Source organism: Salmo salar, chromosome 05 (assembly GCF_965601325.2).
Source record: "Salmo salar chromosome 05, fSalSal1, whole genome shotgun sequence".
In the NCBI taxonomy this organism is placed as follows: Eukaryota; Metazoa; Chordata; class Actinopteri; order Salmoniformes; family Salmonidae; genus Salmo; species Salmo salar.
Window position 1 is genome coordinate 42,743,680 of NC_138295.1, and position 15,178 is coordinate 42,758,857.

The 15,178-nt window shown below is 43.4% G+C and overlaps 1 long non-coding RNA gene across 1 annotated transcript; it reads right to left on the reverse strand.

Moving 5' to 3' along the window:
• Positions 1–521: 521 nt before the first annotated feature.
• LOC145879521 (uncharacterized) lies at positions 522–9,750 on the reverse strand. Its single transcript, XR_014392325.1, has 2 exons — positions 9,500–9,750; positions 522–3,374 (listed from the first exon to the last, which is right to left on the reverse strand). It is a non-coding gene; the product is annotated as an uncharacterized LOC145879521 (long non-coding RNA).
• Between the last annotated feature and the right edge of the window lie 5,428 nt (positions 9,751–15,178).

Consider the following 15,178-nt stretch of genomic DNA (forward strand, 5'->3'; position numbering starts at 1 on the left):
TATTTTGTTGAAGATGGCTATAGATAGGTGCACACAAGCACTCATATACATTTCCTCTGTATGTGTAAATGCTACTCCTACCATATGTGAACTGAAATATTCATCTGCTATGATTGTAGGCTAATCTGATGTAGCACATGTAGGATGATGGCCTATTCTACTTTGATACCGAAGTTACTTTTTCGTAGTAGGTTAGGAGAACGTAAGGAGCAGGTTGGGAGAATAAACGTAGATTAAGGCAAAAATGCTCTCCTAACCTGCTACGAAAATCACTTTGTATCAAGTGGCGTGAGAAGAGGGTTTCTACCAGTAGCATATGTAAGGAGGTGGCTCAACTCTGACCCCTTGTGGTGAAGACTTTGACAAGCAAGTTGTGGTGTTGATATATCTACATATACTGTAGAGGGCACTGTTTTCATATTTGGCAGTAGTGTCCACAATGAGATTTGGGTCATTCTAGCAAGTTTCGACGATACTCAACATTGTAGTGTAACAAGAAAGATGAATGACTGAGACAGACAGGTTGGAAATGTTGACATTTATTAACAGTTAAAAAGAATCCATGTGGCACATTTGATATGAAAAAGTTATATTATAGCTAATAGGAAATTATATGAGTTTATAAAGGTTCTCTGACATAGTGAAATTCATATCAAAATGTAAAGACACATTTACATAAGAGTATTTATCCAGGCCAGGCCTTACATCAAGATATAAAATACTGTAGCATTCATTCTATCTTATTTCATTGTCCTTCCCCGTGCTTATCATTTTCCCGACATTACATCACACACGTCTGTGAAAACTTATCACGAGCAGATCATATTACTATCCCAGATCCATGTAGTCAAGCCCCACCCCCAAGAACAGTATTTCCAGGAATCCCCCTTGTGATTGCCCAAGGGATTCCTGGGAAAACTGGACCCCGGGAGCGAGGAAAAGGCCAGGGTAATGCAGTAAATGCACTCAGGAGGAGGTGGTGAATTAAAGCATGGAAAACACACCAGTAACTACGGTCTTTACTGGACGATACGGCTGTATGGAGCAGAGGTAAACATCATGGGTGGAGCGATGATATGGCATCTCAGATATGTGGCCAGACCTGGGAGAGAGAGAGAGAGGCTGGGAGTGGCAGCACCAGTCACAGGGGCCCTCCATTCCTAATATCCTGAACATAGATCTCCATTAGAAGACCATCCATAATAAGGCAGAGCGATAGAGACATGGGCCACCACTCAGACTGCCCACCCGTTGTAGCTGCGCCCTCCTTCCCGAGCTACAGTGCTTCATCTCAGACTCCCAATTGACCAGAGATGCAGCACTGCACCTGGGGCCTGAGGACCAAGCAATAAACCTACACAGTAAAACATCAATGCCAGTGTTCTGGCAGGCCCACCCAGATGTACCTTACCTGTCTTCTCTTCACATCACTATAGGATAGTTCTGACTAAGAAAGTTGGAGTTAGGCAAGAAACCAAAGAGTTTCTAAGACCCCAGTGCAGACTGACCTGTGGGTAAGAAGAGCAATGGAGGATTCTTTAGAGCGTTCAACGAACAGCATGAACCACACATAAGTACATTGTGACAGCTGTCTGTACAGTCCCATTCTAGTAGGAAACTGTAAGAGGGAGGTACCATAAAGACTGAGGCTTGCTGTATATTGGGGGAATGAATGTGTGGGCTGTAAACGTTATGTTGGAGAACAGGAAATGACTTTGACCCCTGACTGCCTGCATATTTAAATGTTGCTCCTTCCTGTCCCTGTGCCCTCAGCTCCTCACTCCCACTGACATTCCTCCCCGTTCCCACAACCCTAATCCCTGCAATCCCACTGACATTCCCAAATTCCCACACCCCTAATCCCTACATGGGGATTGGAGTACTTGGGGTGTTTTGGAATGCGTTTGACACTGATTTTTGAGGAGCTTCAGCCATGTTGGATTGTGGCCACAGAGTTTTAATCAGCAGCACGCTGTTGAGAGAGATGCTGCCATCATGAATGACAGCAGAGGTGTGGGCCGGTCTCCTGTTCCAGCACGTTCTTCTCACAGCGACCACAGAGGGGGTAGGGTGCCAGGAGCATCGCCCAAACTAAACCCTTAACTGCAGGATACCCAGCCGCAGAGCAAACAAACAATTAAATCCCAAATGGTACCCTATTCCTCATATAGTGCACTACTTTTGACCAGAGCCCTATGGGCCCATAGGGCTCTGGTCAAAAGTAGTGCACTATATAGGGAATAGGGTGCCAATTGGGACAAATCCCAGGAGCTCCCTCTCTCCCTCTGCTCTCAGCAAACTTCCTCTACGCTTCATATTACACCCAGGATTCCTCCATCAGCCTTGCCTCTCATCCCTGTGGCTATGAAATCTCTCACTAGATCACTGCTACTGTACTGGAGCTTCCATAAAAATGATCTAACATATTCCACATACCATTAGCCTTGCTCTCACTCCTGCCCACATCAGCCCTCAGGCACCACAAGGAGGCTTGAGAAGGAGGTGAAGGAGGGAGGATGAGAAGGAGGAGGAAGAGGAAGGAGATGGAAGAGAAGGAGGAGAGGTTGGGGGGAAGGAGGAGGAAGAGGAAGGAGATGGAAGAGAAGGAGGAGAGGTTGGGGGGAAGGAGGAGGAAGAGGAAGGAGATGGAAGAGTAGGAGGAGAGGTTGGGGGGAAGGGGGAGGAAACTCCCATGGAGCGCTGACACTTCATCTGATTTATATACAGTAATTATTTAATGTTTGTGCTAGGCTGGTAAAAAATAGCTACAAATCGGAGTCAACGAAACACACAATTGAATCAGAGTAAAGAAGACACTATCAGCTCGTTCTGTCATGGGGAAGTGATGTTGTTGCGGGTCACTGGTGACAGTAAGGTTTCAGACAAATTACCTTGGATCTGATATCATCTGATACACAGCGTTCCCCTCAGTGTCTGACTTTCGGGCAATTTAGACTGGCGGGCTGACTGTGCCCTTGAACAGTGTCTCTATCTGGCACGTTACAGTGTGTGGACATGGACACCGCAGAACATTACACAGCAACCAGACACTATGCTGAGCTCATATAAACACCTGTGACTGAGTGCTCAGTGTTTACCCTCAACCCAGGAAGAGGGATGGTGTAATCACACAATTGTTGCACAGGTCTGAGGGATTGCATAGGGGCCACTCACAGGGATACACCAGACTGTAGCCTACATGAAAACATTTTTTATTCTCTTTAATTTCTGAGAAGTTACATCAGTTGTCAATCACAGCCATCATTTCTGACCCTTGAGGAGGTTTAGGCAGATAATTGGGCTGAGATAACGGAGCTGACATCATGTGATACTCACCTATTGGTTACAGTGTATGTGCTGCTCTTTGGTTCAGTCTGAAACAGGAAAAGACAGAGAGAAGAGAACAGTTAAACACAAGTCCCAGAAGACAGACAGCAGATCCACAAGGCTTCACACAGACACACAGGAACAGGACAGTCAATAGCATGGGCTCGTGGATAGTTGTGTCTAACTCTGTTTGGCTAAGGTATGGCCTGCAGAGATAGCTTAGTGATGATGACATAGATAGATGCTCGGAGTTGTTCTCACAGTCCAAACTAAAGTGTCCAAAAGCTATAATAAATATTTAGGAGTACAATAAATCTCCTGTAATCTAATTTAAGGAATTTTCAATTTATTCCAAAGAGAGGAAGCAACAACAACAACAAAAAGAATCCTAAAATAAAAATAAGAAACAACATGTGAAATCCGCAGCAGTTTTGAGCTATCTCCAAGGAGCTTTAGGTTGTCTCAAACCTCTCTCCTGGAGCCTCCCCGCGGCCCTTATAAGGAATTCTGAGCCAATTTTATTTTGGGATAAATGGAAAATGTAGCTGTACTTTGGTAAACATTCACTCTTTCGGGGTCTTTCAGGCAGGCGGTGATCATGGAAGCAGATAGTCTGTCACTGCTCTCAGCGTGCCCGCCCCTCCCCCACATCCCTCTCTCTTCCTCGTTCTCTCGCTCTCGCCGGCTGGCTGCATACATTCCCTTTTCTAGTCACAGCCTGCTGCTGGCTGACTTAAAAGGGAAAAGTGAGCCAAGGTGGAGAAGCCAGTAAAACCCTAGCGCAGTCACAAAGAAGGACTGCCATTTTGTCTAAATAATGTGCTGGGAACCTACTAGAGACTATAGTGAGGCATCGCAGCAGCCAGGGTGTTGGTCTTAGGTCTTAACTTGGTCATTTGCAATCACACACAACAACCCTAGAGCTGAGCCCCAGGGATCATCCATTCCATATCTATAAAGGGTGCTACATACATGCTTCATCCAGGACCCCGGATGTCTCACCCCCACAGATATCTACAGGCCGAGACAATATAAACAAACACAACACTCCTCTGCCATGCTTTGTGTGTCTAATGATACTGATACCACAGACACTGTTAATAACCAACACATAACAATAAACATTGCATCCTGTATCCATTTCCTGTTTCCCATGCTCTGTGTTAATAAAGTTTTACTATCACGTTAATATCAACTAGTTTATTTCTTATGACAGCAATAGTGCACATTCTTTGAGTATTACATGGAGTCTGTACTACTATGTAAAGACTAGGATGTAATATATCATAATCTAGTTTGCTGTACATGGCACATCATATGCTAGATGTTATGAATGTAATGTTCTGGGTTTAAATACATGGCCATTTTACCATATAACCGAAGATCTTTCCAGCCTAAACATTTGTCAAAATGATTTGTAAACCTTGTCCCTTTTTTTCTCCAGTCAGAAAACTATCACTTGAAAGTGACAAGGTGAAAAATACATTGCCAAGACTTGTTTACATTGGTGTGTATGTGTGTGAATGAGTTTGTGTGCAAGCTCCTCTGTAAGTGTGTGTGTGTGTGTGTGTGTGTGTGTGTGTGTGTGTGTGTGTGTGTGTGTGTGTGTGTGTGTGCGTGCGTGCGTGCGTGCGTGCGTGCGTGCGTGCGTGCGTGCGTGCGTGTGCGTGTGTGCGCGCGTGCGTGCGTGAAGTGCCTCAGCCTGTGCCAAAGTGCTCACCTCCACAGACGTACAGACATACGTGCAGGCAGATGCTGTGTTTACACAGACACAGGCCCAGGGTATGATAATGGAGAGAGCGATCGCTCCTGCACGCCCAAACATTGCCTTTTAAGGTCCCCTCTCATTTCTCCCCATCTCCTTAAATCATCTAGACAGGAAGCGTGAGGAGGGTGGGGGAGGCCTCTCTCTCTCTCTCCCTCATTCCTTCTTTTCTTCTCTCTCTCCCTTCCTCTCTCTCTCTCTCTCTTTCTCCTCTGCCTACTCTCTCTGTATACCACGGTAGATGAATCAGATGTGTAGCTGATGAAGCCCAGGCCTTTCTAGTACCGCTGAGCTACAACACTGACTCAGCATCTCTCTCTCTCTCTCTCTCTCTCTCTCTCTCTCTCTCTCTCTCTCTCTCTCTCTCTCTCTCCCTCTCTCCCTCTCTCCCTCTGATGTGGCGAGGCTGAGATTTCAGAGGCAAAGACCAGAGGAGACAAAGTAACAAATGAATGTCATAGCAGAGGTTAATGAGTCATCGTGGTAAACCTTCACGTGGGTCTTACTTTGTTAAACATACAGTGAGACATTATGGTCAGAGTAGTATTTGACAGCTCTTAGGAGGAGCAGAAATTTATGGGAGAAACTTTGCAACTTGCATCCCTGAATAACTCTAAGATTCCATCCTTTCGTGTCAAAACCATCCAGAGGCTTATTAACTTATTACTGTGTAATGAATGCACTAATGACTAAGTCAAATAAGTCAAATAAGCTGTGAAATCAAAGGCTGTCAGTCTGTCGCTTACATAATTGAACTTTCTACTAAAAGCAAATTTCTACCTTTGGGGCCCAGCCTTGTTTGGACAGTACATGCCCCATCTTCACCAGGGTAAGTCTAGATCAAAGCGTCTGTGTGCTGTGGCTCTAATCCTATCACAGATCCAGGACAGCAGAGGTCCGTGGAACCCCCTCAGGGCACCCCACGCCTGATCCCACAACGCTCCCCCCGAGATGCCTTCCATAAACATAGGATTCCCAGCACTTTTGGAATTTGGGCTGGATGTGTTTCTCAGGATCAAGAGAGCGTTTCTGAGAAAGAATGTGTCTCTTATCCCAACGGGCCAAGGACGGTTGTGTGTGTGTGTGTGTGTGTGTGTGTGTGTGTGTGTGTGTGTGTGTGTGTGTGTGTGTGTGTGTGTGTGTGTGTGTGTGTGTGTGTGTGTGTGTGTGTGTGTGTGTGTGTGTGTGTGTGTGTGTGTGTGTGTGTGTGTGTGTGTGTGTGTGTGTGTTGGTTTGTGTGTAGGCTAGATAGTGAACTGTACATTATTTTTGGAACAGCCAGGAAATAAAACTAAGAGGGTCAAGAACTATAATGAATGAACCCTTAAAAACACTTCTAACGAATAATACATTTACTGATTTACAACCGTTCTTCTTACACTGAGGGTGAATTTGCTGCTGATACTCTTTAGTCATGTCATTGATGAGCAAATTCAGCAATAATTGAGCAATTTCTTCTACCAGGTGTCAAAGGTTATGAATAAAATACACACAAGGAAATAACAGAATGAAGTAACGAACAGTGAGCATGAAATTGTCAGTCTTTTTCTAAAATGTATGTTGCAATCATAACGGACAAGATGGATCAGAGATTTCTAAAAGACACAAATTAGCATCTCTTTTTATGAGTCATATAAGACCAGCTGGAGCATTTTCTTTACAACCCAGAGAGGAAGTGACAAAACGGCTGAAGCATTCCCAGAACGCTGAGAGAGAGAGAGAGAGAGAGAGAGATGGAATCTGGAATGTGAGGCTGTAGCTACGGAAACTTAGCTTGCACCACTATAGCAGCCAAAGGATCATGAGACAAAGTGTGGGGATAAATTCACCCATCTATAAGGACGAATAATATATTAGAGAGCCAAACAACCTCTATGTGGTATTGTGTGTGTATTTGTGCATGCATGTGTGTTCCTGAGAGAGAGAGAAAATCAGAAAGAGAGAGAGAGAGAGAGAGAGAGAGAGAGAGTATATGTACATATGTATGTCTGTCCTCCTTTGGCCATGTGAACAGAGGACTCTGTCAGTCTCTGAGGAGTTAACTCCCTCTTTCCCCTCCCACCCCGACCCCCACCCTACCCTACCCTGGCATTCATGTGGAAGTGACCCTGGGAACGGGGGTCCCTTGGGCCCTGGGGAGGAGGAGAGTGACGCAAAGGACAGGCCAGAGAGCCAGGGCCACCAAAGGGTCATGTGAAAAGGCTTCGCGGTTTGATGGCTTCCAAACTTTTTTACTCCTTTCAAAATAAATACAGCGTTTCTTCTCCCTCCATCTCTGTCTCCATCCCCATAACTCTCCCCTCCATCCCTCCTCATTTAATCTATCCATACCATCCATCCATCCACTGATATGATGTACTGCATTATTAATACACTCGAAGGACACTGACAAGACATTAGTTTAGACATGGTCAAAAATACCAAGAGAAACATACAAACAATTATTAACAACATAACTAAAACTAAAAAGAGTAGAGGCCCAAATCTGAACGTGAAATATATTGTATCTTCAAGTTAAGATGTGAAGGAAGGTCTTGACAGCTGATGCCCTGATGATCCATAATGTACGATGATGTACATGTGTCAACTCATATGGACTGCAGGGCCTTGCTGTTTCCTCTGAATGGACACTGCACTTGTACTAGCTACATGTCTGATCTCTGGACTCATAGCTGATCATTTCCAATCAACTCTCATAAGAAAACCACCATTTTGCAAGAGAGAGAGAGAGATTTTTCATATTAAAGGGTTGGTGTGTGCGCGTGGTTGGGCACGTGCATACCCGTGCATGAGGTAGCCAACACTGACCCGGAGGCACCCAACAGCTGGCTACATCTGCTGCTTCTTTGTTTGTTAGAAGGCTCTGCTGTTAGTGTCAGGAAGAGGAGAGGAGAAGAAGAGGGCAGGGAAGGAACACGAGACAAAGAGGGAAAGTGGGTGGGGGGATGGGTGTGTGTTCCCATGTCCCTTGTCATACCCTGATGAAATATAACTTGAAGCAGCAAGAGCATTGTATTTATTTGTGCAAATATTTGGTAGAATGTCACAATGTTAATGACTATCATCCTTGTTTATTGAACTGCTTGGCTGCTTAGGACACCTAAGTGCTGTGTGGATCTGTCATTCTGCTGTCTCTTTGTGTAATGTCCAAAGACCTAACCAACATGATGAAATGCTACGTTAATCAGGATCTTTCACACAATGTATCAAAGTAAAAGGAGCAACAGAGGAAAACAACAGATAAATCTTGAACTAAATCTGGAATTTCTAAGCAAGCTGAGATAATATGAAGCAGAAAACACATTATTTCTAGTTTCCATGGTGAGTTAGATTTAGGCTGTATGGCTAGCCACTTTGATGATAAGCAATAGAGTTAAACAACTGTCACAGCAGCAGAAAGGGGTACTTTATGACATCAGCACTCAACCTTGACCTCTCTCTCTCTCTCTCTCTCTCTCTCACGTAAACATACACTCATCCACTCAAGCAGACACATATTGAAAAAGCAGCAGTGAAAAGTGATTACATGTTTCCATGACCCAAGCAAAAGGAAAACAGATACTGTAAATAATGCTTGTTTAAACCTGAAATTATTACAACGAAGAATTTGCGGGACAAATCTGATCAACAACCAAAATAGCACTGTCGCAGTAATCAGATGCAATCTATAAGTATGTACCCTGGGAGAATTTACACAAGATTAACCAAGAACAATATGTACAGAATATAGAAATGTCATCATTCATTGTTAGCAGTGCTTGTCTGGCTCCATTACATTCAGATGAGTTGCTGTGTCACTATATGCAAATGTAGGTGGGATGAGCTTAGAAAAAGTAGTCAATGAAGAAGCCTAACACAATCCTGCCCCACACTAACTCAACAAACCATTGTCTTGCTGGCAGTGGCAGCAGCACCAAGGTACAAACCACTACTAGGAGTAACACTGGAGTGACACTGCTCTCTGTGTCCCAGTGACAGCCGTCATCTCATCTCCAGCCTGCCCATCAGCTCAGTGTCACCCTGGCCTGCTGTCTGTCTGTCTGCCGTCAATGACACACTGACACACCAGACATATCTCCGCCGCCACAGACGTGCTTGGCAGACAAAGACACCCTGACCCCGGGTCAGCCAGACCTCAACCTCCAGCACAGACAGGAGAAGATGACGGATGACAATGCACTCTTTATTAGTCACCATCAACCTTGTACTATGTTGACCGACTGCCTGCCCACCACAACAAGTCTACCTATGAGCAAATATTAGGGTATAAAGTGACCATACTGTATGTTACATTACAGTTCACAGATTGCTGGTGTAATTTCCGCTTTGGGTGAGTGAACCCTGTCAATTGACAAGTGTGAAATCTCTAACGATGTATGTAACGGTGTGTAGCGGAGGCATACATACCTGTGTGCTGCTATCTCTGTGGCCTTGGTCCTCGGTGGCTCCTATGTTGCTGTCTGTGCTGGCCTCGGCCCCGCGGCTGGCTGCCGGCTGCCGGCTGGCTGGGATGATGCTGGCAGCGCTGAGTGGTGAGGTCTGGGTAGGGGGTGGGCAGTGGTCATGTGGGGTGGGGTGAGGTGGGGGGCTCCCCAACACTGCTACCATGACCACTCTCTGTATGAGCCCTAATGTCTGAAGGGGGTTCCCGGTGCAAAGCTCCCTTTTGAAGCACAGCTGGCTTAGGAAGCAAAGTCTTTTCTTTTACCTTATATGAGCCGAGGGGCCGGCCCAATGCGAGAGCGGCATGTGAGGGAAAGCCCCCCGAGCTCTGTGATTGGCTAGCATGAGGGCCCCCGTGACCTCAGCCTGTGACCTGCAACGTCTGAGGAGGAGAATCTCTGGGGGAGGGAGGGGTCAGGGTGGAGGGGAGGCTGGGCCTGTCTCCCTTGCAAAGGAAACCGCATTGTACCATTTTCATATTTCTTCTAAATTTGGAGTTTTCTGCCCGTGCTGGAGGCTTGGCCGCCCACTCCAGAGTTCCATGTGGAAATCATTAACGAGGAGAGAGGGCTCCTTTCCATTCCTGCCTGCTCTAGCCGGGCTGGGCCTGGGAACATGGGGCCTCAGACACAGTTATTTGGAATAATTATCTTCCTCTCAAAAAGGGCTCACTGCCCCATATGGGAAAGCATTCACTGAATGCAAGCTGAGAATCCTATACTGAAAGGTCACGAAAAAAGAGGAGGGAATACGAAAGAACAGAGGGGAAATACGTTTTGTTTGCTTTTATAAGAGGGAAGTGGAAGAAGAGTGGGGATGGAGATAGTGAATTTCTCAGAGATCAGACTACACTCGTACCTAGTGACTAATTCTCTCTCACACACTATCTAACCTACACATAAGCCAGTGGACGGACGGACGGACAGACAGACCCCCCCCCCCCACACACACACACACATAGACACACACAGAATAAAGCTAAGCATCAGGGTAAGATTACTGTAAAGAGAGCTCAATGGAGAGAGGCAGAGTTAGATGAAGGCAATTTATAAAACCGACCACATGTACTGAAAAATCCAGGCAGGTTTGGCTCATGTCAAATGATGGTGGTGAGGTAAGGAGGACGTTACAATTTATTTTTGATCTCTTTGATACTATTTTTAAAGCTCTTAGTACAAAACTCCAAATTCTTAATACAAAAATCCAAAATCCAAACTTCAAAACATTTCATTGTGCATTCATTTTGTTTGTAGACATCTTTCACCACACAACCGTTGATCCAAATTATAAGTTTACTGTGAAATGTAATTACCAAAACACAACCTAATGATATCTTCTCAGTTTAGTTATTTTAACAACCGGTTAATCCAATAACAAAACATGTAAGATACATGTTTCAACATTTCCATTTCAATGTAGTATGCTACACTACTGTAAATTTCAGTACATTACACTGTTTTCACATTAGGCAATACACTTGCACTACCCATTTTTTTAATTGATTTGACCTTTATTTCAACAGGGTGTCCCGTTGAGACCAAGGTCTCTTTTACAAGGGAGCCCTGTATTTTATAATTTACACATTTTATAGAACACAAGCAACAGTTAAAATACACATAAAATCTAAAATACAATCATAAATAACATCTACATCTCTCAGCTGCTAGGTCTTCAATCAATACCCTTAACGGTCAGAGCGGCACCAGAACATCCCATTTCAATGAGATCTGACGATTGTTCCAGTAGCTGGGCGCATCAAAACTAAAAGCGGATCGATCTACCCAATTTGGTGGAGATCCGAGGAACCTCGACGACGTGTTTTGTAACTCATGTCTTTATGCTTCAACCATGAAGCGAGGTATGTTGGAAGCTTGTGCAGTAGAGCTTCAAATCGACTGAACGTCACATTTCCATCATTTCTATCCCGTGTGATTATAGGTGTGGTCGTTGAAGAGATCTTTCACGATGTAATCAAATGAAAGAAATTAAAGTAACAATGTTTAGCAGGCACTAGATTGCATCAAGGCTGACTTGGCCATAGGTTCCCATCGAAATTGCAGTAAATGTCCTCATTGTTCATGCAAAAACATTTTGGCATGGCAAATCCAAGCCTGACAGGTCTGGATTGAAATCCTATTGCATGCCTCATCCATGGCCTGGAGGTGGGTGGCACGCTCATGGGGATGGCAATCATACATATTCCACCTGTATTGTAATCGCGTATTGTATTTTACAGTATTGTATTTTACGTATGTATTGTAGTGGTCCTGTATGTGGCTAAGTTCATAAGAGCATGGCAGAAGCAACACCAGAGTTGTGGGTTCAATTCCCACTGGGGTCACACACCAAAATGTGTCTGCTACGTAAATGGCGTGTAGTACAATATTGCTGTACTGTATTGTCCAACGGCAACAAGTTGTTTACGCTACAGGGATGCATTTCTTTCTTGTTTTGGACTTTCTGGATGATTTGCATATTGGTATTGTATTGTCTACAAGCATTTGCACCTGGTGTAAAATCTGTGTACATGACCAACAAACTTTGATTCGATTTTTTTTTTAAACGTACTGTGAAGTAAAATCATCATCATAGTAGTACGTACATTCAAGTACATGTCATACTTTTTATGTTTCTACTTTACAGACATACATTTTCATGATGTAGTTCTCAGAATCTGTAGCAGACAAACCGGTTGACATGTAAAATCTATAGGTTTTACCAAACGTTTAAGTGACCATCTAAAAAAAGAGAAGAAAATCATATCAAAAGTATTTTGAGCATTGCATTTTGAAATGTAATTACTTTATATGAAAACGTATTGCAATGTGAAACATGTACTTCTAGATGAAACACTAAGTTTGGTGAAAAAGTGACTGCAATATTTTATGTATTGTACTTAGTCAATTAAAAATGTGCTTAGAGTTTTGAAACAACTGTCTTTTTGAAGATCTGTTATACGTTTTGTACTAAGAGTTGATAAAATGTACAACATACTGGTGAAAATTGCACCAAAGCAATAAAAATAAAAAAAACTGTAAATGACAGAACGCTAGAGCTGCATGGGAGTGAGAGCAACAGGAAGTGTGACTGGCCAAGAGATCAGCTCATCAAGGTAATTGACTACAGAGAGTAGAGCGCATATCCTGTGGCTTCTGAGAGAGAGAGAGAGAGATATGGAGAGAGAGATTGAGAGAGAGAGAGAGCGAGAGAGAGAGATTGAGAGAGAGAGAGAGCGAGAGAGAGAGATGAGACATGCCAAAGCAGCTGGTGTTACTCCGATATGAGAAGACACAGTGAGTGAGACTAGCAATCATCTTCTAACTTATGTCACTGTTTGTAGGGGAGGCCATGGTGAGGAGCTGTGGGTGCAAGTTAGGGACCTGCGGGTTACACAAGCCCTCACCACAGACGCCATCAGAATCCCCTTTATCCGCCAAGTTAATTTACACATACTCAGAATTGTACTTGGTGATATGGTTCTGCTAGTGATAGACAACATTTAGAGACAGAATACAGACAGCTGAGTTTAAACAAAGTTGACACGTTATACACAACTAGGTATAGTGAGCATAGAGCTATAAGAGAATAAGCAAATATACAAATATACAGTGGGTATACGGTTGATGTACAGTGGATGTACAAATTGACTGTATCAGTATGAATATATCTAAAGGCAGGGAGATGAACAGAGTGCAAATGCAGTGTAGTGCAGTTATTTTTGTGTAGAATTCAGAGATTTCTTGATACGGTGTGCAGCATAAAGTGAGTGCATAGTCCTTTATTCAGTAGTGGAAAAAGTACCCATTTTCATACTTAACTAAAAGTAAGGATACCTTAATAGAAAACGACTCAACTAAAAGTAAAAGTCACCCAGTAAAATCCTACTTGAGTAAAAGTCAAAAAGTATTTGGTTTTAAATATAGTTAAGTATCAAAGGTAAATGTAATTGCTAAAATATACTTAAGTATCAAAAGTAAATATAAAAATATACATTATTTCAAATTCCTTATATCAAGCAAACCAGACGGCACGGTTTTCTTGTTTTTTTAATTATTAAGGATAGCCAGGGGCACACTCAAACACTCAGACACAATTGACAAACTAAGCATTTGTGTTTAGTGAGTCCGCCAGATCAGATGCAGTTAGGATGACCAGGGATTTTCTCTTTAAGTGTGTGAATTAGACCATTTTCCTGTCCTGCTAAGCATTCAAAATGTAACGAGTACTTTTGGGTTTCAGGGAAATGTATGGAGTAGAAAAAACATCATTTTATTTAGGAATGTAGTGGAGTAAAAGTAAAAGTTGTCAAAAAAAATAAATAGTAAAGTACAGATACCCCAAAAAACTACTTAAGTAGTACTTTCAAGTATTTTACATACAGTTGAAGTCGGAAGTTTACATACACCTTAGCCAAATACATTTAAACTCAGTTTTTCACAATTCCTGACATTTAATCCTAGCAAAGATTACTTGTTTTAGGTCAGTTAGGATCACCACTTCACTTTAAGAATGTGAAATGTCAGAATAATAGTAGAGAGAATGATTTATTTCAGCTTTTATTTCTTTTATCACATTCGCAGTGGGTCAGAAGTTTACATACACTCAGGTTTGTAGGCCTCCTTGCTCGCACACACTTTTTCAGTTCTGCCCACAAATATTGTATGGGATTGAGGTCAGGGCTTTGTGATGGCCACTCCAATACCTTGACTTTGTTGTCCTTAAGCCATTTTGCCACAACTTTGGAAGTATGCTTGGGGTCATTGTCCATTTGGAAGACCCATTTGCAACCAAGCTTTAACTTCCTGACTGATCTCTTGAGATGTTGCTTCAATATATCCACAGAATTTTCCTTCCTCATGATGCCATCTATTTTGTGAAGTGCACCAGTCCCTCCTGCAGCAAAGCACCCCCACAACATGATGCTGCCACCCCCGTGCTTCGCGGTTGGGATGGTGTTCTTCGGCTTGCAAGCATTCCCCTATTTCCTCCAAACATAACAATGGTCATTATGGCCAAACAGTTATATTTTTGTTTCGTCAGACCAGAGGACATTTCTCCAAAAAGTACGATCTTTGTCCCCATGTGCAGTTGCAAACCATTGTCTGGCTTTTTTATGGCGGTTTTGGAGCAGTGGCTTCTTCCTTGCTGAGTGGCCTTTCAGGTTATGTCGATATAGGACTCGTTTTACTATGGCTATAGATACTTTTGGGCCTGTTTCCTCCAGCATCTTCACAAGGTCCTTTGCTGTTGTTCTGGGATTAATTTGCACTTTTCGCACCAAAGTAAGTTCATCTCTAGGAGACAGAACACGTCTCCTTCCTGAGTGGTATGACGGCTGCGTGGTCCCATGGTGTTTATACTTGCGTACTATTGTTTGTACAGATTAACGTGATAGCGTCAGGCGTTTGGAAATTGCTCCCAAGGATGAACCAGACTTGTGGAGGTCTTGGCTGATTTCTTTTGATTTCCCCATGATGTCAAGCAAAGAGGCACTGAGTTTGAAGGTAGGCCTTGAAATACATCCACAGGTACACCTCCGATTGACTCAAATGATGTCAGTTAGCCTATCAGAAGCTTCTAAAGCCATGACATCATTTAATGGAATTTTTCAAGCTGTTTAAAGGCACAGTCAACTTAGTGTAT